Raw genomic sequence first — 26022 nt, forward strand, 5'->3', positions numbered from 1 at the left:
AAGTAACCACTTTAAAGACGTGACTGCTGTTTTGGCAAAAGCTGGGAAGCCACACAAAATTAATTTCATGTTTCATTGACATTACTTTCAGGAATTTCATGTTGACATAACCTATAGAGCAGGGGTGAGATGCTGCAGACAATATATTTAATGCTGCTCCACCAAGGCAAAATACTTTAAATCGGAACAGAGACCCAGCTTTGTAAAATAATCATGTTCCGTGTTAAAAAACAAAAAAAGGAATGAAACTGTAATTTTCACGTCAGTTGTCTAAATGCTACTTGTTTCTAGTGCCGAAGTTTAAATAAAACCGTAAACTCTTTTCATGGCTCCTGCATTGAACATAAGATACATTTCAACCTGTTTCTGATTTTGTCTTCAATGTAGATAGTGATGCTTTTCTATGATCAATATGTTAAAAATATCGACTCGTGTGTGATTAGGTTGGATGCCACGCTAACAAGGAGGCGCCTAGGAGCACACACTTCCAAATGCATTCAACAAAACACTTGCTTTTCTCTAAAACAAAATGATTTCGCCGACTCGCCAGCGGAGGGGAAGGGAAGTGACTGGCTTTAGCCACTGGGACGTCTGTGTGTCCCATTACAGCTGAACGTCCCCATTCTTTGCATCGGCATCTGTCATATTGAGTTATAGTCACCAGGTCACCCATGTGCTGCCCTACTGTCCCACCTGGTGTGACCCGTGGAGGGACACAGACATCGCTAACTGTCCAAAGGGCCAGGAGGTTAGAGCCAGAGGGCTGGGGGCCAGGTCCTCTCCTGCCACCACATCCCTACGTGATACAGGGAAAGTGACTTGACTTCTCTGGGCCTCGGTTCCTCCAAACTGTACAATGAAGGTGATTATGACCGTCTTAGGATTACCATGAGAAGCGAGGGTGACAGTAACTATCAGAAAGCTTCAGGAAAAAGTCAAAGGCCACGTCATTTTATTAGTTATTATTAAGAGTTGAATGCTTTTCCTGAGATTTTTAGGTACCTGAAATCTTTTAGCATCCACAATTGACACAAATGGTTTTTGACTCTGTTTGAGTCAGCAGCTCCGTGGTGTCTACAGTTGGCCAAGTTTAAAAACAGATGCTAGTCTTCCACGTAACGCTCTGGTCAAGAAAATTTAGGTTTGGCAATGGGTACCCCTTGCATCTACCCATTTCTCATTTAGGGACCTTCTTAAGACTGTTTAGAGAAACTCGGGGCGGACAATAGTCTTACAAAACAACATTTGATGAGTTGGAGTAAACGAATTAGAAACATATGGATCACATTTCCCTGCGAACACATCGGGGTTGAAAAATTAAGGAGAGAAAAAACATTTTGCTTAATCCAAATATGTAAAGGCTAGCTTGGGAAACTTGACCAACCCAAAACCCCACTGCATTTTTTGCTCCATGCACTGGCAGGGTCTTGGGCTTCCTCTCTATTGACTTTTTGTTTTGTTAACCAATTTCCCCCTTTCCAGTGCAGGAATTTACAACTATAACAGGTCTTTCTCCAGGATTCTTAGATTCTTTCCCTAGGATTCCCAAAAGCGCATACATGAGAAACCTAACCCGTCCATCAAGGATATTATGTGTTGAAAATATAGCATGAAACTCTTTACCATACCACTCAGATTAATACAATTCAGTGAACAAAATGCACAGCTCACAACAATTTGCACAGAATATCCTGTAACTAATAACTGTAGCTTTGGGTATCAACGAAGAGATGGAAAATACATATAATGTTCAGTTCAGCTAAGGCTCCCTGTGGCAGCTTTTGTAGCTCCTGTTTATTTGAAAGTCCCAGAAGTAAGTCAATTCAGTATTCCAGTGCCAAAGCCCTTCTGGATTAAACCAAGACTCAAGCCACTGTGAGCTACCTACACCTCCCCTCTGTTCTTATACAAGAATCAATAAAGACGATGGCAGAGCAGGTGAGCGCTGTGCTCGCCTCCTCCCGCATCCACACCAAAATTACAACTAAGGACAGAACCACCGGCGCTCAGAACCGCCTGAAGTCTAGCTGAGCCGAAGTCCTGTACCTAAGGGTTCACAGAAGAAGCCGCGATAAGACTGGTAGGAGGGGCGGAGATGAAGACAGGCTGGTCTCACACCCACGTGTGGCAGTTAAAAATCAGGAGGGACATCTCGGCTGCGGAGGTGCCCTCTGAGGAGTGAGGGCCCCAGCTCCACACCAGGCCCACCAGGCCCTCCAGCCCAGGGTTCCAGTGCCAGGAAGAGAAGTCCCCAAGCCTTCTGACTGAAAATTAGTGGGGATTGTGAGTGAGAGACACCGAGGGCTGCTGGAGCCCCAGGTTTCCTCTTAAAGTCCCCCCAACCCCAGACTTACCTGGACTCACAGCAGCTCGAAAGGCACCGGGAACATATGGGGAGGAACTGAATTATCCAGTGAGGACCGAAAGGGCAGCTTTCTGCCAGAAAGAAGTACTCCCAGAAGCCACTGTTCCAGAGCCCTCCCTATGCAGGCACAGGTGTGAGCCACGTCTGAGTCTCCATCCACCTGGTTAATGCTGTTCATCCAGCCCCGGTGATGCCCTGAGACCCTGTCCCACCCAACTTTGGGGCCCACCAGACTCAAATACTTCACAGAGAGCATAAAGTCAATAATCTGAATAGACATTCCCGGATTCCACTACTTTTAACCACATATTATATACGCTAGTTCCAGAATACACATCCTTGAGATAGGCCCACTTTCAGAAAGTCCTTCAACCTCGACCTTTTACAAATTTTCTTCCACCTCAGGTGGTATTGATGTGAGTGTCCATAAGCAACATGACTCTCTTTTCAAAAAGGGTTCAATTTTCTTTTCTTTTTTCCTCAAAGTAAGATTTATTATTTTGGGTCAACTTGATAAATTGTCAGATTCAGTATTAGACAGCTGTGTAATGTATGTTTTATTTTGTTTTAATGTGCTGCATTTATTATACCCCTCTGTCCTGAACCAAGTGGCCTTTTTATTATTAAAAATCTAATGAAAACAAAGTCCACAAAGAACCATTGTTAAAGAATACACTTATCATTTCTTTCTTTTTTTTCTCTATTAGGTGAACTTACAAGAGCCTGTTTTTATAGGGCTGGGCATGAATGACAAGCCGTTGGCTTTAGATTTATGTAGAATTTATAATAAAAATGAATCAGATTTATTTTAAAACAAAAATCTAAATTAAGTGGATTCATGAGCCATTGCAATAAAAAGTTGATTGAAATCCGAACCCTGACAATTTCTCTATAAGGAACATTTTCCATCTTTCTAATGGTTTTGTCTTACTGAAGCAAAATTTTAAATTAAGCTCAGGCAGGGGGAAAATAGCAGGGCTGTGTTCAATGCTTTTTGTTTTAAAATGCCTTATACTTACATCATATTTATTTCAATTTATTTCAATGCATTTTTTTTTAAAACCAGTCACCAATCACCACTGACCCATAGTCTTAATATCAAGAACGGGTCATCTTAAACTTCACCTCACCCCTATTTATAGAGCAACCCCATCTTCTCTCTGCCCTTTGCCTCAATATAACTACCCAGCCCTGCCACGTGGCTCAGCGGTTGAGCATCGACCTAGGATCCAGGGGATCACGGTTCGATTCCAGGTCAGGGCACATGCCCAGGTTGGGGGCTCGATCCTCAGCAGGGGATGAGCAGGAGGCAGCCGATCAATGACTCATCACTGATGTTTCTCTCTCTCTCTCTCCCTTCCTCTCTCGGAAATCAATAAAGGTATATTTAATATATATATAACTATCCATTTCTCAGCCATTTCCCCTCTCTTGTCTTCCTTTGTATCTTTCATTCGCACTTCTCTTAAACTGACACAATCCCTTTCATTCTTATTAATCATGATTTCCCACAAATGTTTCTTAGTCTTTGACTTTGCTCCTACATCTTCCTTTCTCTCCTCCCTATTTCTGGCAAACTTGTAAGCCCAGATTTTTAATTAACTCACTTTTTGGCCATTCTTTAAAAAAAAATAAAAAATATATTGATTTTTAGAGAGAGAGGAAGGGACCGGGAAGAGAGAAGGAAATATCGATATGGGAGCCAGACATCGACTCGCTGCCTCCTGCGCGCCCCCTACTGGGGGATCCAGCTCGCAGCCCGGGCGCGTGCCCTGACCGGGAAGCAAACCAGCGACCTTTAGGAGCAGGGACGACACCCAGCCAACTGAGCCACCCCGGCCAGGGCAGCGGCCGTTCTTAAAAACAAAAGAAAATCCGATGGAGGTACGAGTCCAGTCAGCATCCTTGACACTCCGCTCTTGGTCCCTGGCGTCTGCAATGCGACTCTGCCCTGGTGCCTCCACCATCGCAGGGCCTGGCCCCGAGGACATGACACGACTGGACCTTTGCTCCTCATCGGAGCTGACGGCAGCACCCACCCCCAGGAATCTGCCAGCTTTCGTTTCCCCTTTCTTCGCAATGAAATAGAAAGCCTGGCTGCCAAGAGATGTTGTGATCGGCAAAATATTTGCACAGCATAATTGATTTTTTTCTAAACAAGAGGTGCGGCTAAAATGATTCAAAGAACCCATTACTCTGTCCTCTCAGATGTCCTGCCACCCCCACCAGGACATTAATGGATTCAGCGTTGCCCTTGGAGCCCAGCTCCCTGGAGGAGGCAGGTTAATTAGGTACATGAGGTATGTTTTCCCTTTCCTTTTTTTTTTTAAACAAAAGGGTCCAACTTCCCCTGGATGCACAGCAAAAAAAAAAACACCAACAACCAAAAAACAAAACAAAACAACAAATCCTTCCCCAGAGCAGCCAAAAGAAAATCCTAAAATATGTCCCTTGGCAGAGAAGTACTTTTATCCCCAAGGACAAAAAAAAACACGAAATCTGGATTATTGCTCATCTGAGGGCCCTGTGGGCCTCCTAAGAGGCTTTGTAGCAAATATGCGCTGCCTGTGATCGGCGGTGACCACAGTTCAACTGGCCCCGTCAGCAAAGAGGGGAAGGTCGGATTTCACACGGGAGGCCTGTCCGTCCGCAAAACAGACCTGGCCCCGCTCGCACTGTGCGCCCTGCCCGACTGTCGCCTTTAGGTGCGAGTCAGGCACATCCCACCTCCCCCGTGCCAGCCGACTGTGGGCCGTGGGCCGGGGGTCATTTCCAGCAGCAGGGAAACGGGGGCAGGGTGGGTTTGGAAGGAGCTGGATGGGTTTGGAAGAGCAGCAAGCCAACGCTCGCTTGGGGGTCAGTTCACGTGGGTCCTGTAAATCTCCTTCGTGGGTGGCTGGTGTTGAAAGGAGCCTCTGGGGGTCACTCAGCATCTTCCTTTGCTTCCCCTGGGCCACTACAACATGTGGTTTTCTTCCAGGTCTGAAAGGTTCTCAAGAAAGAACATGCCTCCGGTCGCTGCCTGATCTTTTTAAAATCTCCTACCTTCTCCATTTCATTTATCTTGAGTACTGATCTACCCTACTGATCAGATCAATAAGCCAAAATTTGCAGGGAATAAAAGCATCTGCTTCGGTCACTGCACAGTTCATGGTATTGTGTCAAACGTCCAGCCAGCTCTCCTACAAATGCTCAGAAGAGCCAGAGGGTGTATGAAGCGGCACATCTACCCCTACTCCTGGGAAAGCGGCCTGTGTGCACGTAGTCAGTCAACAAATATTCACCGAGGTCCTGCTATGCGCCAGGCCCTTCCCAGGCACTTTCTCGAATGGCTGGGGGGGGAAGAAAGAAAAAAGACACAAGTCCTAACCCTGTGGAATTTGCACACCCAGGTCGATGACATGAAAACAGCATCTCTAAAAATGAGGCCGATGCCTACTATTACCATCTCAGCCACTGTTGAATGCTGCCGTGCTTTATATGAAATTACTTCATTTTAACCTCACAGTTTGTTAGATGATAGTTTATAAATGAGGAAACCGGTGTTTAAAGAGGTTAAGCGAGCTTGTCTGCAGCTGTACAAAGTTTAAATACACTAGAAAACACTGACCTCGAGCCTCCAGAGTCCCCTAGTGTTGACCCTTAGGTTCTCCTGAAAGTGTTTCCCAAAAAAATCCTTCTTAGGATTGTGGTTTTACAGTCGATTCAGCTCAGCATGTGTCAGGAGCTAAGCGAGGAGAGGCTAACACAGTAAGATGGGGTCCCCGGCTTCACAAAACTTTTAACGCAGAGAGAAGAGAGGCCCATGGGCAGCGATGATGGTGTCAGTGCTACAAGAGAGGTGTGGACAGAAGGTCAGCGAAGCACAAAACAGGGGCACTGAGCTCATCCTGGGATCGCCAGGGTGAGGTCCTCAAAGATGACAGCATTGGGGAAGAACCAGGGGGTGTGGGCGTGGGTAGGAGGGGACAGTGTGACAAGAAACGGGAAAGACAATAATACATGGCACATCTGAGGAACCTCGAGGGGCATCTTTTCAACCTTCCACACATGATCTAGGGAAAGTCCTCCATACACGACCTAATTCTTCTCTTTGTCTCTCTTCAAACCTTTCACTGTGTAGGTTTGTTTTGCTTTAATCTCTAAAATAACATGTTGGGGGGGGAAATGGGAACATGACCTTAGAAACACCTTGACCTCCATTTCATTTACACAACAATTAGATCTTCTTTGGAGAAGCACACAGTTGGTCGTGACCTCAGCCAAGGGTGCCTTCAATGTCACGACCCTGAGGGACAGTGAGGTTCTGTCCCGTATCACAAACAAAGAGTTTTCCTCAGCAGAGTTTTTACATGTAAGCTGACGGTCCTGCAAACTAAGCTCCTACCTGCTGCCGCAGAGGAATTAAAAGAGGTGTCTATTTTTTTAAGCACCTTTCTATGAGCATCAATTGATGTTTTCTGTTCAAATCGATGAAGCCACAGGCCGAGCGCCACATGCACGCTCTTGCCACACCGTGTATGTTTTCAATCAGCTCTACAAGGTTGTTATTTTTTTTTTTCTTCAATGTCAAAACTCAACCCACACACGGTCTCACGAGGCCTGGAGATGCTGAAGCCACAACGCTGGGTTGTAGGACCTAATATCCGTGTAATGATGGGATTGGCTGCAGGGCACATTTGGAATCAATCTCCAGCCTTTGGGATGGAGAGCAAGGCCAGGAAATAATAAAACCGTGTGAAGCTCCGGTGCCTCCTCCCCTTGCTCCCAGCATTCTGCACTTTGGGTAGAGACTGTCAACATCCCGCTGGGCCCAAGGAAATGTCGAGAGTTGCCAAGAGATAGCGAAGTGTAGGGGTGAACAGAGGGAGTGAGCACCTTGGAGAACAGAGTAAAGCCGAGAGAAGGGCATTTGGCCACAGAGGGACAGAAGAAGACGGGCTGCCACCAAAACACAGATGTTGGAGGTCTCCGAACATCTCATCAAACAAATAAGAGAAAAGGAAATGCTTTCCTAAGTAGCATGCACTTAACCCAGGGAACTCGATGACACATGATTTTTATTGAGCCAAGGAACTCTGTAGCTTTTGTCGAAGGGCTGGACACTGTGAGAAATATGAATAACATCTGTGGCTCGGCTACGCGGGGTGAGAGGGATGCGCCTGACCCATCTGCTGGCATCCGCTGTGGAAACTGACTCCTGGCAGGGCTGCTGCGAGAGGGTGAAGAGCCCAGTGGGTCAGGGGCCGTTCACCCCAAGTATTTGTTGATCGCGCTCGGAAATGTCACGACGAGCCATGGGTAGAAAGGACGAGATCAGGGGCCTTGTTCAGCCTCTACTGTGCCTACTGCGTGGGGCCCTCGAGGGCTCCCCAGTGCAGCTGTTAGCGCAGGTCCTGTGCTATCACAGTCGGTGAGCTGTGCTGTTATCTAGTATTTACCAAATGCCTCTGGTTACTGCTTTCAGACACGGTGCTTGACGGTGATTAGATCAGACAAGACCTATGTAATCGACAGCCTCACACACATACGCGTTTTCTCTCAGGGCCTTTCCCTGTGCAGCTCGTCAGCTGCTGAAAGGACTTAGGATCAGGAGCTCGTCGCTGGGGTGACAAGGCCCACTCGGACCCAGCAGCACAAGCGACACAGAAGAAAGGAAAGGGAATAACAGAGGAGAGAACAGAGGAGTCGTTGAGGCTACGTGGACAAAGACAAGCCCCTCTATACAGATCACTGAGCCACACTGGGAGGATCCATCTAATGTCTGGTCCAGTGTTAAAAGAGCAGGGTCTGTAAGGCTCCTGGTTTACGCCTGACAATAACCAACTGCTCCACCGAGAGTGCCCACATTGGCCATTTACCCCCGGCCTCTCCGTTTCTTCGATGGTTAATGTTCTTGTAAAGAAATAGCAGACATATCAAAAAGTGATTGCTGAGTCTGGCAAAATAGCAAATCATGCCTCTTCTATTTTCTCTTTTATTCCCAAAGTCGTTCTGAGGCTTTTAGAACAAAAACAGAAGATGGTTTTGATATACTAAGAACACTTAGTAATACCAGAGACCATCAAGCTGATTAAGCAAGCAGTTAATTAGGGAACGGAATAAACAGAGCTTAGAAACATCATCTATGAATGTGCCCTTGGCAGGGGGACATTATCTGGCACTTGGAGTGAAGCCGTATTATCTATCGTGAACCAACAGCTCGTAGAGCTCATATTGATTTCAGAGAGGAAGGGAGAGGGAGAGAGAGAAACATCAATGATGAGAGTCATTGATCGGCCGCCTCCTGCACGCCCCCGACTGGGGATCGAGCCCGCAACCCGGGCCTGTGCCCTGACGGGGAATCGAACCTCGATCCCCTGGACCCTAGGAGGTCAATGCTCAACCACTGAGCCACGCCAGCCAGGCTCAATGGTCCCTATTTCACACAGTATCAAAACTAAATGTTGACTTTTGCTTCTAACCATGATGGGGTAATTGGTACCAATTAATAACCCTCCTGCTCTAAGCAACGAGAAAATTGGACCAAACGACAGTTTTCAGACATTGAAAAGCTGTCAGTACAAGGAAATATTGTCTTCAGAGACGTGAAACAGAGGAGAGAGGCCTTTCTGTGACTCCAGATTTTTGCCTGGAGCCATTTACTAGATCCAAGAACAGGAAGGGGGGCAGAGCAGATCGCTGTGGTCTCCACGAGTTGAGGAGACAGAAAGAGGCATATTGTGGAGCCCAGAGCTGAGCTATGTCATAGGACTCTTTGCCCCGATGGAAATGGGCATCTGTGCTATCCGAGGCGGCCGTCCTAGGCCGCTGTGAGCATGAGCGCCTGAGATGTGGCTGGTGTGACTAAGGGGCTACCACATGGCAGAGCACAGCCTACCAGGACCCCTAAAAGCCAAACCAAAACAAACATACCATGATCTATTAGTTAATACGCCAATAAAGGAGATAAAAGGGAATGCCAAAAATAACCAAGGAGTCCCACAGAAGAGTCCAGAGTAAAAAGGAAGCAATAAACAGATGGGGTCGATACAAAAGCAAGTAAACCAATCATGTCAACAACTATTTAAATATAAACGGATTGAACACTTCATGAAAAGTCAGAGATTGTTGGACTATTGAAAAAAAATTTTTTAAATCAAGACCCAACTGAATTGGCTGTGTTATCTTAGAAAAAGTAGACTTCAGAGTGAGGAATCTTATCAGAGAGAAAGAAGGACATTCAGTAATGGTATAAAGGGTCAACCAAGAAGACGCGTAGGCCGCTACCCACAAAACTACAAAACGTAACTTCTGACCTGAGCACACAGAACGCTCACCGAGCTGCACCAGATGGTGGGCCATAAAATACGTCTCAATAAATTTAAAAGGATTGAAACCAGAGTGTGTTTTCTGACCACATTGGTATTAAATTAGAAATCAAAAACAGAAAGATATCTGGAAAATCCCTAGATATTTGGAAGTTGAACTGCATACTTCTAAATAATCATAGGACAAAGAAGGAATCAGAGAGAAAATTAGAAAATATGGGGAACTGAATGAAAACGAAAATTCAAGTATATCCAAAGATAGAGGGGGAATGTGAAAGTAGTAGTTAGAATAGTGATTCTCAAACTTTATCATCTCAAGACTCCTTAATTATTGACGATTATAACAGGTTTTTGTTTATGTGAATTATATCTATCGATATTTGCCCTATAATAAATTAAAACTAAAGATTTCAAATATTTTTATTAATTTTAAAATAGAATAATACATTTGTTTCCTAGTAACATAATTAACTATTTTATAAAGGTACCTACGCTTCTAAAAATTTAATAAGAATGGTGCTGTTTTACTTTTCACAAATCTCTTTGTCTTATTAGAACCCAGCTCAATTCTCATACCTGCTTCTGCACTGAACCTGTTGCCATAGGTTGTTTTAATTGAAGTGTAGAGAGAAAACCCAGCCTCACCAAGGCTTGTAGTTAGCAGAGGGTGGGGTATTTTAATAGCCTTTACAGATAATTGTGGATGTTTTTCTTTGACAGTGCGCGAGAACTCAAGAAGTAGCAATTTTGAAAGATGATTTGCAATGTGAAATCTGTGGCCATATCAGCAAATTTTTCTTACACTAATTACATTAAAATCCATTAACCTATTTGATACTTTGAATGGATCCTTTACCCATATATACTTTTGTTAAATCATACATTGGTCACGTGGGAAATTTCTGTACACTGAATCAGTGGCCCTTCTGAATGGTGATACATTATATTACCTACTATCAAAAATTACACTTGTTAATATCACTACCAGTATGTCATCATAAGAAAGAAGTTTTTAAGGCCACTGTGGCCGATAAGGTTTTGCAAAATTCTAATTTTCTTCGTGGCTAACAGTACATTTTCCACTTTTATGGGAACTTGGTGACATCAAATAAATAATAAGTTTATAAGGATTTTTTTTAGCATTCTCATATCCACACATGCATGCCCACGTATGGGCTCCACGCACACTGGGAACTCTCCTGAAAGCCATTATTTCAGTATGGAGTTTCCAACGTGATTCCCGACACACGGAAACCACGGGCGTTCAGGGATTCTTCAGGATCACTTCTTTTCTGGGCCTAGCATGCTGTTTCCCTTCAGAGCATCTACCCAAAATTGGGACTGTGGATTCCCAAAAGCAAACAGGAATAACTGCTTATTTTCCCAAAGAAAAAGATATTCCCACTGATGAGAAGGGCTTTCCCTGGAAGGTGGGAGACCAGAGAGTGAGACTTTGATCCATATATTTGACTGCTAATGACAGCTGTAATTTTTAAAAACTCCTTTTACTAATTCTCCCTGTGTCTGTGGACAGGCAGGGGATGAAATATCATACAAGAAAAAGGCAAAATGCACCCCATTAAATCTTTATTGCAAAGTAGCGGCTATAATGCAGCACCCCCGGGTGCTCAGGAGAACACGGTCATTAACGATCCGATCCCTCGTGTTCCGTGCGACACGGCAAGTCATCTGGTCGCCCCCTTCAGGCCCTAGTCACTGAGCTCACCAACCAGGCGGGCAGCCGTGCCAGGAGGGACCACGCTGGGCCTTCCCGGTCATCACAAAAAGGAGGATTTCTTTATTGATAAAACCTATTCATCAGCGGCACCAAACTGAGGCAGGACGCGAAAGCCAAGGCTCGGGCAATATTACAAACCCCACGGAAGTTAGCAAAAAATAAGGGATTTTCCAGCTGGGGGGATCTCACCTCAGACTGCAGAGAGCAAAAAGGGAGAAGGAACTCTTGGCGATTAGACTCACTTTTCATACAATAAGGAGATTTGCTGAGCTCCCGCTGGCACTGCTGGCTCATTACCAACCCCGCGGTGGGTGCCTCGAGGTCATTTTCAAGAGAGCCCTCCGAGCATCGCCATGGCCTTCAACTCTTAAAGGATCTGCAAAGCAAACCGAGTTTTCTTAGACCGGGATTGATCCCCTTTTGACTATACCCCGTGTTACATCAGCCTCATTATATGGGAGACTGAGCTCTTTTGGAGCATGGAAAAAACAAACACCCCCCCCCCACCACCCCCATTACTTTGGAGCTCAGACGAGCAGTTTTCTTGCTAACAATGGAGAGAACTGAAGCAGATACTGTGAAAGTCGCCCGGGACTGCCCCTCACAAAGCTTTCCTTTCTTCTTAAAAACAACAGCCCTCGCCTCGTTTCATACTTGAAGGTCATTTGCGCAAACGCGGGGCATGGATTTAATGACCCAGTTTCTTAAAATACACACGAAAGGCACAGCAAATAACATCCCTGCACTTATGCCGGGGGGGGGGGGGGGGAGGGGGGAGAAAATCTACAAACAGACACGCAACAGTCATGAAAATGTCACCGAAGGGACATAAACGGATTGTAAAGCAAAAATGCAAGGTTCTATTACCTGACACACCTGGAAGCAAAACCATCCTTTCTGGGGCAGTCAAAGGCGGCTTTATGTCGGACTTTACACAACAGGACGTAAAAGGGCTGGTTGTGGAGAGGCCACAGGACTGGCACCGGGCACGACTTCCTTTCACAGGGTGCGAGGGTAGGGTATCTACACAGAGCTGCCCCCCTCTGGGCACCAGCACCCCCGTTCGCCCAGCACCTTGTGTCAAGTGTCTACTGCAACGTTCACCGCACCCAAAACAGCGCAAAACAGCAGCTTTGGCAAAGCCGGTCGGGGCTGTCCTCCTGTCCCTGTCCCTCCACGTGTAGGAAATTCCAAGGGAGCACAGCTGATAACGGTCTGTAGCCCGAGAGAGCTTTGCACAGAGACACGGGGAACCGCAGCCCCTCCCAGGTTCAAGGTCGGAGTCTCGAAAGCTCATCTCAAGCCCCTGCAAACTCAGGGAGCGTCTGGACAACTCGCATGACGCGAGCCTTTCCCGGTGACAAATTTTAGTTATTCCTGCTTTTATTTTTTTTTTAGTGCAGAATTTATAGACCTGATCACTCCCTTCGTAGAGTCGGACACTTTCCCCTGCAGACTCGTGGCACCGAGATGTTCGCCTTCAAAGCACTTTCATTGCAGGTTGTGCTCACAGGCCTGGGGGTAGCCGTTGGCCGGACGCCTGAAAACCAAACTTCCACGAGAGGCACTGCCGTTATTTTTTATTCCTCTTCATCTGCCAGCACGAAACGGAGCCCCGGGCAGAGGGAAGCTCTCAAATATGTGTATTAAGTAAATGAAAGCGGAAAGGGAAGGCTCTGCGTGTCCGTTCACGTGCGCATTCACACGCTCACGCCGTGTACATCTCAGGACCCGAAAGGGAACTGCGAGAGGACGGTTCCCTGTGCAAATCCACACCCTTCCTAGTAAAACCAGAGCCCTACCCTCACCTACAGGCACGAAGAGCCTTCTTTCGCGAGCTTCCCCGTGGCGGCCAGAGGAGAGGGCCACGTGGAAGACAAGGCCCGCGGCTGCCGGGCGTGGGCAGGCGAGCTCCTTCGGGCCCTGTTCTTTTGGCCTCATGAACAGAAGAGACGCACGAGGTGCTAACAACACAGAACGACGCTTTGTAATAGAAATGCTCTAATAGCGAAGACCCCTCCGTCGGTAAAGCCCAGTTTTATCTCCTTTTGCACAGGAAGCAAACTACTCGAAAAAGGGACGTGTTTTTCTCGTAGCAGCTTAATTTGAGATACCTGCAGGCTGTGTGCATGCATCTGTGCGTAACATGGCTCCTAATTTTCGGATTCAGATCTAAACTAGCAAAGGGTCCACGATGTGCAGTGTCACGGCCGTCGGCCCTCCCATGTCTAACTTAGAAAACAGGCCGGTGGGCGGCCCATTGCCCTCTCTCCTTTTACACAAGGACTGGAGATTGGAGCAGATGCGGGGGCCGGTGCATGATCGCCCCCCTCGCTCAGGCCTCTTCCAGGTCCCAGTAGGATGATTTATCTGCGGGGTGTTTCTCTCTTCAATGCAAGAGCCTAGCTGGGGAGAGCTGTTCAAGATGAGCTTTCTCTGAAACCAGCTGCCCGAGGAGCTTTATCTGTTAGAGGCCCTGTACATCCCCGGGCTTCTGGTCGGCTGCACGTGTCGAGCTATTTCTCGGGGCTGAGAGCCCGGAGAGAGCAGGAATGTGCTTAACCACGCACTTTCTCCTGAGCTTTTAGATCTGGGCTTCGGGGCGCTTCGCACTCAGCAACATTCTTGTAAAATACGTGCACAACCAGGGTTGGTTTGATGTCCGAGAAGCCCGAGGAGATTTCTCAGCAAAGCCTTATTTCTCAGAAACAGCAGAAGATGCCTTTCCAATAGTAACACGCAGCGGCTCCAGGAGAAAGGTGTTATTAAGGCGAAATTATCATTCCTATTATTTATGACAACAGTGAGGGGGAAAAGAGAACTGGAATCTTAGAGGGATTGAGCTTGGCGAGAATCTTTGATTTTTAAAAGCATTTCTATTTTGGCAAATGCGGCCTTTCAGTGTCACTTTTTATATTTCTGAGAAGTAAATCATACCTTCCTAAGACAGTTAATCTCTCCTTCGTTTAGAGAGATTAGCGTGCAGGCCTTCTCCCTCTCTGTTGGCCATTTTTCTCAAACCAGTAACACTCGTAGGGATACCGAGATGAAATGTTAATCCCCTTGAAACTCCTCTCTCTCTGTTTTGATAGATTAATAGAATATTATAGCAAGAAGAGGAGCGGGAGAGCTTTTGTGACTTGTCCAAGGTCACACCGCGAGAAACTAGCATGTATACTCTAATCCGAGTCCCTGGCTCTATTAAAATAAGTCGCACCCGCGCCCACACGCAGGTTTTCCATGCAACTCACTTCGCAGCCAATTGCTACACGACAGACGAAACTAGACATGTCAACAACTCAAATAAATTTAAAGTGTTTCGTGCTCAAATGGAAAAGTTTCGGTGACTTGGAAGATTCCCTTCTTTGGATAACCGATTTCCCAGCAGCGCGGGATAAATCTTATTTTTAAATAGTTTTGCCCGCATATTGAATACTTGCACCAAACGTGTTTGCTTAGCTGGTCCGTGTAGCCTCTGCCTTTCGGAAACAATGAAGCCGGTGTTATAGAGGCAGGACTGGAGGTGCTAGAAAGAAGCTGGACAAAGGGGTAAAAACCCAGGCGGCCCTAACACATTTCTCTGGAATATCTTTGCCTCCATCTGCCTGTCCCTTTATCATCTCAGGCCCGGACGGTGACAAGAGCCTCTTCATTGGTTTTCCTGAGTCTAATCTCTCCTTCCTCTAGCCTCTCCCGAGCGCTACCGAACTGGCTGAGCTTCCTAAAAAATCACTTCTCACTTCTTGCACAATAAAGGTTAGCTTTGTAGCCGAGACTCCAGGCATTCTCCCCGTCTCACCTCCCAGCCGAATCTGCGACGGCTCTCTCGCGCTCGCCCTTCGGGGGCCCAAATCTAACCGCCTGTCACTTCCTACGCGTGCGCCTCCTTCCAGGGGACCTGCTTCCACTGTCCCTTCCTGTCTCAAGTCTACCGGTCCCTTGAGGCTCTGTTCCGAAGTGACCCTCTTCGGCTGCTGCCTTCAGAAATGCTCTGCGTCCTCTGGGGTCCTGGCGCTCCTCATTTTCACCGCTTCCCTAGGACTTAAAGAGCTGAATCTGCCCCAGAAACTCTGATAGGTGCTTTCCACGGATTATCTCATCCCAATTCTCTCAACCGTGGGAGAAAAACACTGTCACATCCCCCACTTGACACGGGAGCAACCTGGCCTTCAAGAGGCTATTTGTCCGGGATCACCCAGCCAGTAAGTGGCAGAAGTCACATGATTGCCCTGCTGTCCACAGCACAGAGAAAGTGAAGTCACTCGCTTCACCTCCTATTTATCAACGCCACCCCGGGCCAGGACACCGCCGCCTCTTCCCAGGACGCTTTCCAGGGCTGTCCACTCCCCGCTAAGCCTCTCGCCTCTCTGTGATTCATTGTCCGGCCCGGGCTCTCCAGGACAGTAGCCAGTAGCCACACGTAGTGACTGAGCATTGGAACCGTGGCCAGTGCACACGGGATTTTTCAGGACTTAATACAAAAAAGGCACGTAACATATTTAATTTATATTTTTCCTGCGTTATTTTTTTTCAGCTCTATTGAGATATAATTGACAGATTATATAATTGCACTGTAGCCTCTGATCTCTTCTTTCCATGATCTCTTCTTTGTATCATTCGAGAATCAATGAATCCATTGAAACGTGATTTCCTTAGGCCATGCCCATCCCTGATCAATCACTGTAACGTAACCACAGCTCTCCAGCCATTCTTGACCTTGTCTTGCTGTTTGCACTGTCCTTAGGGGTCTGATCTCCATCTGATCTTGATTTTGTGACTCATTTTAGTTTGTTTTCCTTCAGTAACATGTAAACCCCATAATAGGCCAGGCACAGAGGAGACGTTTAATAAATACTTTCTGAACAGACGAGCAAACTGGAGTTTAAATAAGAGAAACAAAATGATCACTTTCACAAAAGAGTAATTATTTCCTTTTTCACGGACAAATATAATCAAGTTGTCTCTATTTGGATTTCATCAGATATGAATTTGTACTGAAGTTCCATAAAGTATAATGTCTTTCATTTTAGGTTCCTGAGCTAATCGGGCTATCATTTTTTAATTTTATTTTTATTTTATTTTTTACAAATTCCACCAAGAGTCACGTTGCCCATTAGAGCTGCACCTGAGCACAACCACTGCAACCAACGGGCAGGTAAGAAGTTGGAAAAGTCAGTTAAACTATGCCCACCTGTATTCAAAATGTGTTTAAGCAACTATTTGGATTACTTTCCATGTGTACGGTGGAAAATCTAAAAGTCTGCGTCAAAGATCTGATTTACTTTCATTTGGCCACCACACTGGTGTATCGTATAGTTGAAGACAGGCAGTGCTGTAGTTAAAGTAGATGGAGGTACATGCAAGGCCCTAGGGGGGTCCAGAAGGATGCATCCGCTGCCTGAGGAGGTGGGAGGGGTTCAGAGAAAGGGGCCCCCGAACTCTCGTCTTCAAAGATGGGTCCGAGATCATCAGCCGCACAAGGTGGAAGGTCAGCCAGCCTCGCTGTCAGTGGTTCTCAGCCAGCTCTTAGTGATCGGCCCTCTTTGGTGCGTGAGATTAATGCATCATTTTCAAACCTCAATGATCTAGCAGCCTCCGTGCTCATTCATTGCCTGAGCTACTTAACAGAGCTGGGCACGCGCTCTCTGCTTTTCTGGTCGAAGGGTTAATAAAAAAATTTTAAAAAAGCAAAGAGCTAAAGGGAAGGCTCCAAACAAAAAGAAGAAGAGAACCCGAGTTGCCTGGGACTTAAATCAACAGCCTTGGATCACCAGGAGTTGACCGATTTCATTTGACTGTCAATGTCGATTAATAACAGCTCTTCCCTGGATACCTCCACAAAGTTTAGAGCTGGGAATGGTGCCAGGACGGGCCCCCCTTGTCTCCCTTCTTGACAATATTCCACGAAACCGAAATTCCTTTCATGTTCAGTCATAAAAGAAGGGCTATCGGGCAAGTCAGAAGCCCAGATGTGACCGTGATAGATGGAAGTCGGGTCAGCACCTCCCAGGACAGCAGTGAAGTTTTGGCTTCAGCATCGCTCCCTGTGTGCAGAAAATCGTGATCTTCGTCTTGATGGTTTCTCTGGGGGCCTCCGCTGTGATCTAGGGAAGCCATAAGCTTTCAGCCAATGTGATTAAGACCATCCATGACGATAACTTTAAACTTCAGTATCTGAAGGGGGGGGTGCTGACAATAAAAAAATATATCAAGATGACTGAGTACATTTTAAATGTTAATCCAGATTTTTGATACTGTTCAGATGGCCTTATCTCAATTCTGGTTAGTTAATCCTTCAACGGAAAAGGCCTCACACCTAGACATTTTGGCTGCAGGCTGGGCCTCCATCATGTTCTATAGTGGGAGTGATCTATCTAACTATACAACCAACTTCCCACTCACTCATATCTGGTTTAATAAAGATAACAGCTGTATAACTCACTAACCAGCCAGCAAGAGGAGAGAAAATCTTACCAAAAAAAAAAGATAACCGCAAACAATAATGAATATTTAGATGTCTACCATGTGCCGCAGTTCGAGAAACAGTAAGTCTGATATTAAAAAGGCTGCTATCCTTTGTATCCTTCCAGGGGCCTTAATCTGGGGAACACTTTCAATCTATTTTGGAGAGCCTGTGTATTTTATTTATTAAAAGAACATTTGTCTGACGAAAGGTTCAGATGGACAAGAACAGTTAAGACCAGCTACTCGGTCTATGACTATCATTTTCCTTCAGTCATTTCCTCTTTGAGTTTATTCTAAGTCATAAGCTGAGATAACTGTACCAATTCTACTTCTCCTGTATCCTTCCCTCTAGATCAGCTCAAATGCCTTTGGCAAAAAAATAATTTTAAAAAAATAACAGCCTCTCTGTCTTAGACGATGAGGTATATTCTTCACCTCACCTAGCGTTTCATGCTACGGCGGAGTGACCCTAGGACAGCATCGCTGGGGCGTCAAAGGCAACGTCAAGGATGGAGGGTCTTTCCACCCTTTCGTCTTTTCATCCTCAGCAGGTCAGCTTTATTCTTTGGCCCTTCCAAACGTCTAAGCCCAGGCACTGCAATATGCAGAGAGAGTTTCCTCCTCTGACCATTTTTATAACTTAGGAGTAAAGGAAGCCTTTCCCAGGTGCCTTCCAAAAGACTATCCCTATGTTTCCACAGCCATAATTCCATGTCAGACCCACGCTGAGGCCAATTATTATTGGCATATCCAATCTGACTTTACTCCTAGACCTGGAGACAGTCACTCCTGAATCACATGAGACAGGGCTGGATGCCCAAGCAAAAACACCAAGGGCTGGAGGGCTCTGTCAGGAAGAAAAAATGGGATTAAGGCTGCTGGCTAGGCCACCAACGGTGTCTGCTGTGGTCCCAAACACAAGGTTTTCAATCATCCAAATAAAGAGTAGAACCGAAGCAATCATGTGTATAATTCAAGCTGTAACAGCCCTGAAGAATGTACATCATTAAAGCTGAAACAGCCTTTGTACAGCAGTAACTACAGTGACCTGGGGCATCACTGTATTTTGCCATCACAAACCTGGCACCAGACAAATGTTTTTCCCGGTGAGAACAGAGAGTGTGTCCCTTCCTGCTTTATTTCTATCCCACTTAAGCTCCAAGACCATTTGAGCAGGCTCACTGAACTCTAAACATCTCCCTAATAATACAGCCAAATAAAATGGGTCAGTACTTTTTTTTTTTTTAAATATTCTCCTTTGTTTCTTTTCTATCACCTTTCCAAATAACAGACTCAGATGTGCATGAAATAAGAGACAGTAAAGGAAGACTACTTTAGAGTTACAAGTTGTCACAATAGTGTCCTGTCTTCTTATGCATAAAATGAAGGAAAAAGTTAGAGCAGAATTCCACTAACACTCTAGATTCTAGTTGTGTAAGATATTTTAAGCCTTGTGTGTGTGGGTTACTGTGTCAAGACCAGTATACAGTGCAGACTTGGATATTTGGATTGTCTGAGACCAGATGAATTTAAATGTATCCAGTTCAGTCCAATATGCCCTGGTCATGTGCAACAGGCAAGGCATATTCATGATGCCAGGGATACGAATCTGATCAGGCCGAGGTGTAGGAAGACGGCAGGTGTCTCCCCACATATAATGTGCCAGCCAGGCTTGAATAAGTACCATCACTGAGGTCGTTTTAAAAGTGCTTCGGGAGAACTGACCGCTTAGGCCGAGGTAGGATTGGGCAATGTGAACGACTCCGAGGAAGTAACACTTGACCTTGTCCTTGAAGAGAAAGCCAACCACTGCCTGGCAGGGAAAAGAAAGGGCATCGCTTGCAGGAGACAAGCATACGCAATGGCCAGTTTGGCTCTGCTGCTGTGACTGAGTGAGGCCCTCCTGGGCTGAGTGAGTCACTTTCCCAAGAGCGTACCAGGGGCAGGACTTTGTGTCTTGACTTGTTCTTCAAAGAACGTTAAAGGGGGTCTAAGTGTACCGTCCACAGCAACCCTTGTGAAGGCCCGCCAGGCTCCCCGGCGCCCCAGCTCCCTACAGTTTGAGGATGCTCCCATTCGCCTACCTGAGAAGAATTCTGTCTCCCTCCTTCATTTCAGCCTGTTCTTGGGGTTCCATTCTCCACTGCCCCTGAAAGCTGATGCCCTGGCCCTGGTTCCTTCTCTCCTGGGAACCTGGTTCAGGCGGCATGGGCCTTTCTCTCCCTCCCTCACTCCGATGCAGTGGCTTCTTGCCCTAAGATCCCAATTCTGCATTCCAAGAAATCCAGAAACAGCACGGCCCTACAAAATCGGGGGCAGGGAGTGACATGAAGTCTCCCCTCTTCAGGAAGGCTGCGGACTCCCACGGATTGACTCTTCTTTCCCATCACATAAAGAAACATAAAAGTGCCAACTTAAAGATGCTAGAAGAGGGAACTTCTATGACCATATTTATAAGAAACACTTCTCTTCCTATGCAGAGGGTCTGTCCTGATTTGAGAATTTTAGAAACATAAAATATTAGAACGAGAAGAGATCTTAGAAATCTTGTCCAATGCCCTCATTTTCCAAAAGAGGAAACCAAGATCCTCAGGGGGAGCAATTGGGATTTCGGCAGAAGCCTCTCAATTCTGAGGCCACCTTTCTGCACCTTTGGTCTCTAATAAGAACTCTCAATTCTGAAATATCCAAAACAAGTTCCCGCACAGTGTGGTGGTGCAATAAATGTCCTTCGATGAAAATATAAAATAATACAAACCTCCCCTACCCGACTATTTTTTTCTAGAAAAGCAATCAGCTCAACCATTCGAAGGCCGATCCCTAAGCATCTGCAAGCAGCGCCCCAATATTATCCCGAAGGCAAAAACGGTTGGGCAGGTGTTCCGTGCAAACATTTACATTGGCCTGCCCCGTGGCGTTGCCTTCTGTTTAACCATAGGGCATTCTGGTGGCTGAAAAGGTGAGTCCCTTATCCTGACAGGACAGTTGGGTGCTGGAGCACATTGTGTGTGCAGAGCGTCACGAAACATATGAAATCAGGGGACTTAATAGCATCTCAGCAATAACTGAATGATAGGAGGCGAGACTTCGAGAGCTCACCTGTGCTGTAGGTACCACACGTAAGAAACAACACAAACCCTCCCTTCCATCATCACTCCACTGGGAAGTCAAGGTAAGTCACAGTAGCTGACTGAGTGCTGAATTGTGGGGGCTCAGTTTCACCTCCTAATGGGAATTCCCTTCGAATTACAGGAGAGGTGAAACCTGGCTCCTGCCTGCTGAGTTATTGCTTCAGTCTCAGCAGGAGCCTCCTGGTCTCTTTGCTGTTAATTACGGATACGCGGCAGCTCTTAATCTAATTAGGACCCTCTCGAGTGACTGCGTGATAAGACATTCCCAGGCGCATTTTTTTTCTTAGCTCCATTCTCCCCGGGCTTCTTTCCTTCGACTCTCCTTCAGAAGCTACGCTCGAAAAGCTTCGTAACAATTGGAATCCAACTACATTTTAACATAACACTCACATTCATGCTTCTGTTCACACTGTAAAAGGTAATCTCTGAATGGTTTAAGCATCTGGATTCTATTACGGCAAAGTATAGCACTTAGGATGGAAGAGACTTTTTACATTTGCGTGGAATTCAGGCAGCTGCCTGAGCCACCCTAGGGCCTAGTTGTTTCAGAGAGATTTGCAACGGGCTTAAGTCAGAAATGATAAAATTGTCAAAAAACTTTGGAATTCCTTTTGGAAGACAGCTAAAAAATCAAACCAAACCTCTGAAAGGAAAAAGGAAGAGATCTCTGCCTGCAAATTTTTAATAATACGGTTTATGGGGTCAAATACTGAAACTCTCAAAGAGTGTCTGCTGCACATATCCAAGAAATGTTTCCACTTTTTCCCTCTCAAATACAACATTGGCTTTACAGTCCCGCAGATTACAAATCACATGGTTGGGTGTTTTTTTTCTTTCTTTTTTGTAGGGATATTGAATTTTTCTTCTATTTGTCCTATTTTATTTAAATAGTCCAAACCTCTGTGGTTTGGTCATTAAAATCCAGTTGGCAGAGAAAGGCTGAATCTTTATGTTTTCCAGCTGTGTTCTTACCAGCTACACACACGCATTATTAGCCCTATGACCATGTTTACATGAGCTGTGAGCAAGTTTCTCATGAGCCATCCTGCGGCACAGAGACGTGGGGGCCTATGGTCTCTCTGCTCAGAGAGAATGCAAACCTTCCAAAGAGTGATATCAACCCAAAAGAGAAGTAGCTGGCCCCAAAAGTGATGCCAACCTTATCTCTGACGTCCCCCACTCTAAATTAGACAGGGCAAAACACAGGAAGTACACTATAGACAAACAAAAAAAGTCTTTGGTAAAACAAGAAAGGAGCAGAACAAAAGAAAATGTTCAGGTCACACATTGGGGGAGAGGGGGAAGATTCTGGTTCATGTCACAGATGTGCTCTCAAAAAAGTATATTCAACCCAATGATATTTTTGACAGAGTTAGGAAAAAATTCTTAAAATTTATGTGGCATCTCAAGGGACGCTGAAGAGCTAAAACAATCTGGAAAAAGAACCAAATTGGTGGTCTCACGCTTCCTGATTTCTACATGGAAACTTACTACAAGATACAGTAATAAAAACAGTGTGGTACTGGCATAAAGATGGACATATGGGCCAATGGAATCAAGCACAGAGCTTGGAAATAAACACTCATGTATATGGTCAAATGATTTTTTCAAGGGTGCCAAGACCATTCAATGAGGAAAGGATAATCTTTAAAAAGATTGCCTTCTACCATATACAAAAATTAGCTCAAACTGGGCCAAAGACCTAAATGTAAGGGCTAAAACTATAAAACTCTTAGAAGAAAATAGGAGAAAGCCTTCATGATACTGGACTTGGCAATGATTTCTTGGATGTGACACCAAAAGCACAGGTAATAGCAACAGGAGGGTGAATGGGCTACATCAGAACTCAAAGCTTCTGTGCATCAAAGGAGGCTGTCAACAAAGTGAAAAGTCAGCCCCCAGGATGGGAGCAAATGTTTGCAGATCATGAATCTGATAGAGGCGGTTATTCAGAATACATACAGAACTCCTGCAACTCAACAACAAAATAAACAACCGGATGTAAAAATGGGCAAAGGACTTGAGTATTTCCCCAAAGGAGACATACAAACAGCCAATAAGCGTGTGGAAAGCTCTACTGCGTTTCTCCTCATTAGAAAATGCAAACCAAAAGCGCAACGAGATACCACTTTACACCCACTAGGATGGCCATTTTCAAAAGGCTAGAAACTTAGTGGTGGCAACGATATGGAGAAATTAGAATTCTTGCACACTGCAGGTGGGCATGCAAAATGGTGTAATCATTATGGAAAAATATATGCAAGTTCCTCAAAAGATTAAAAATAGGACTAGTAAAAGATCTAGCAATAAATACTCGAAAGAATTGGAAGTGACTCAAATAAACACGGTACATTCATGGTCTCAGCAGCACTAAGAAAGATGAAAGCAACCCAAGTGTCCACCGGTGCACGAATGGAAAAACGAAATTTGGGATCTGCGTGTGATGGAACATTACTCAGCCTTAAAAAGGAAGGAAATTCTAGCACATGCTACAGCATGGATGAACCTCGAAGACATTAAGTGAAACAAGCCAGGCACGAAAGAACAAACACAATATGATTCTACTGATATGAAGTCCTTAGAGTAGTCAAATTTATAGAGACAAAAAAGTAGAATGGTGGCTGCCAGAGGCCAGGAAAGTTGGCAGTGAGGCGTTTAATGGGCACGGAATTTCAGTTTTGAAAGATGGACCAAGTTCTAAAGACTCCTGGTGGTGGTGGCTGCCCAGAAATGTAAATGTACTTAATGTCACTGTCAACTTAAAAATGGTTAAAATGACAAATTTTTATATTATGTATATTTTACCACAATAAAAAAGCATTTGTGAACCATTTTCAAAATGTTCCCCAATATCCTCAATTTAATAGAAAAGGCAGAGCAGCCTGTAGAAATAAACGCCGGAGACTACCACTTCTTTAATAAGCAGATAGCTGATTCTATACAACATACGTGTTCCTGTAAATTAATTTCTTGGGAATCATATGTTAAAGTAGTAATTTTCCTTTTTATTAAAAAAACTGCAAAGGAAAAACCTTAAGGGCCCTAATTCTCACCTTTTAGTCTCCATCACAGATTCGTATTTTTACATATTAGGCTTCCAAACTGAAAAACACTCAGATTCCAAAAGGTATGGACCACGGGTTGGCAAACATTTTCCGCGAAGGGCCAGAGTAAATACTCCAGTTTTCGCCAACCACATGGTCCCTGTCTCAGCTGCTCCACTCTGCCACTGTGGCAAGAAAGCCGAAATAAACAATAAGAAACCAGTGGGGATAGCTGTGTTCCAGTAACACTTTCTTCACAAAAGTGGGGGGGGAGGGCGGGTGTGAGCAGGATTTGGCCACAGTTTGCTGACCACACAAGGCCTCTGATCCATTCCAGAAGGGTCTGATAAAAAATAAAAACAAAAAAAACTGCTCGAGGCCTGCGATAACTGAGTGGAGCCCGGGTAGCCTGGGTGGGGATTTCAAAGTTCTGCAAGGGGGATCCGGGAATGGTACTGGGATTGTAACAAATGAGAAATAGCGCTGTATCTTCGTGACACTTGAACTTGGCCGGGTGTTGCCTCCCCAGCTCAGATACACCGCTGCACTCCTGTAGGTCGATAGGCTTCAGGTGGTGTCCTTAACTCTGAAAAATGCACGGGACACATCTCTAATGGAGTTCTTGGCAAATCGCTTGATTCCGCTCCCTGATCCTCAGCAGATGCCTGTAACCCACATGGCAAACAGATCTACTCTGTCAGTAGTTCGCTATAACATTAAATTGGAACTAGCACAAGGACCCGCGCATAATATTTAATAGAAACACAAAAGATTATGAAAGGCGTAGCTCCAGGGTCTCTGGCTGCCCGATCTGTTTCGACTTTGTGGCAGCGTGCATTCCCCTGACCACGCCAGCGTGTCTGTCCTGGGAGATCCTCTGACTCCCTGGCACAGCGAGCCCGTGGAATATTCCACGTGAGCTTGATGCAGAATAGATACGGCAGCGCCCGGCCCCTGTGGCTTTGGACGTGAAGGAGAAGAGGAACGATTTGTGTCACTCCTGCTTACGTGTGATTCCTTTTCCGTTCGGCCTCCAGCACTTGCTCCCAGGAGAAAGGCCTCTGGGGTTGGTGTGTCACCACCCATCTCCTTCTCTGCCACCGTCCCCTCTTCTTTCCTGCTCTTTCCCTCCCCTTCACAGCCTCCCCATCTCCCACGGACAAAATTTCGCTGGAAAACTAACAGAAACTCTACAAAGGACTGCGGCCTGTGTTACAAATGGAAACATCCGTCTTCATCTTTACCGGCGACTCCAAAAGTGATTAATGTGTGGGAAAAGGTGGAAGAAAGAAAACAGATGGAGCCGCGCAGAGAAATCTGCCGCAGGGTCCCACTGGCCCGATGGCCACGATGTAAAGGAAACTGTCGAGAGGTGACGCTCTTGCCAATGTTTCAGCTTCGGCATTTGTGCCGGAATTAGCCAGGGACAGCCACGCGATGCTTCGGTTACACAGAACATTCTTGTCTTTGGTGTCCCTCAAACTGTGTGACTAATGCTCCTGTTGGCAATCAAGAAGCATTTTGGAGGCATCCAAGCAGTGGCTTTTAGGAGAAGGTATTCGATTCCTCTGTTTATATATTCTAGTTTATTTCGAAAATTTTTCAGATCAAAGGTGATGTCAACCGATAAAAGCAAAATGTACAGAGTAAAATCCGCAAGCCAGGTGAACCGTCTGATTATGATCTTTGGTCAGAAAAATATATCTGGAACGCATTTAATGAATTTTAAATGGCTTCTAATGTAGCGCAATGCCACCTTTAGTCAGGAGCTTAATAAACACGAGTCAGTGCAAACCCTACAATATATTCATTTGTATTTGATGATTTGTTTTGGTACCATAAAATATGTGCAGAAATGACTCACATGGAAGTCCTAAATGATGCTCCTAAGTGACCCATCATTGCTAAAACAATAAAGGAGAAATCCATTAGACAGAAATACGTATCGCTCGTCCGGAGAATAGATATC

The sequence above is a fragment of the Miniopterus schreibersii genome (assembly GCF_964146895.1).
Source record: "Miniopterus schreibersii genome assembly, chromosome: 21".
Lineage (NCBI taxonomy): Eukaryota > Metazoa > Chordata > Mammalia > Chiroptera > Miniopteridae > Miniopterus > Miniopterus schreibersii.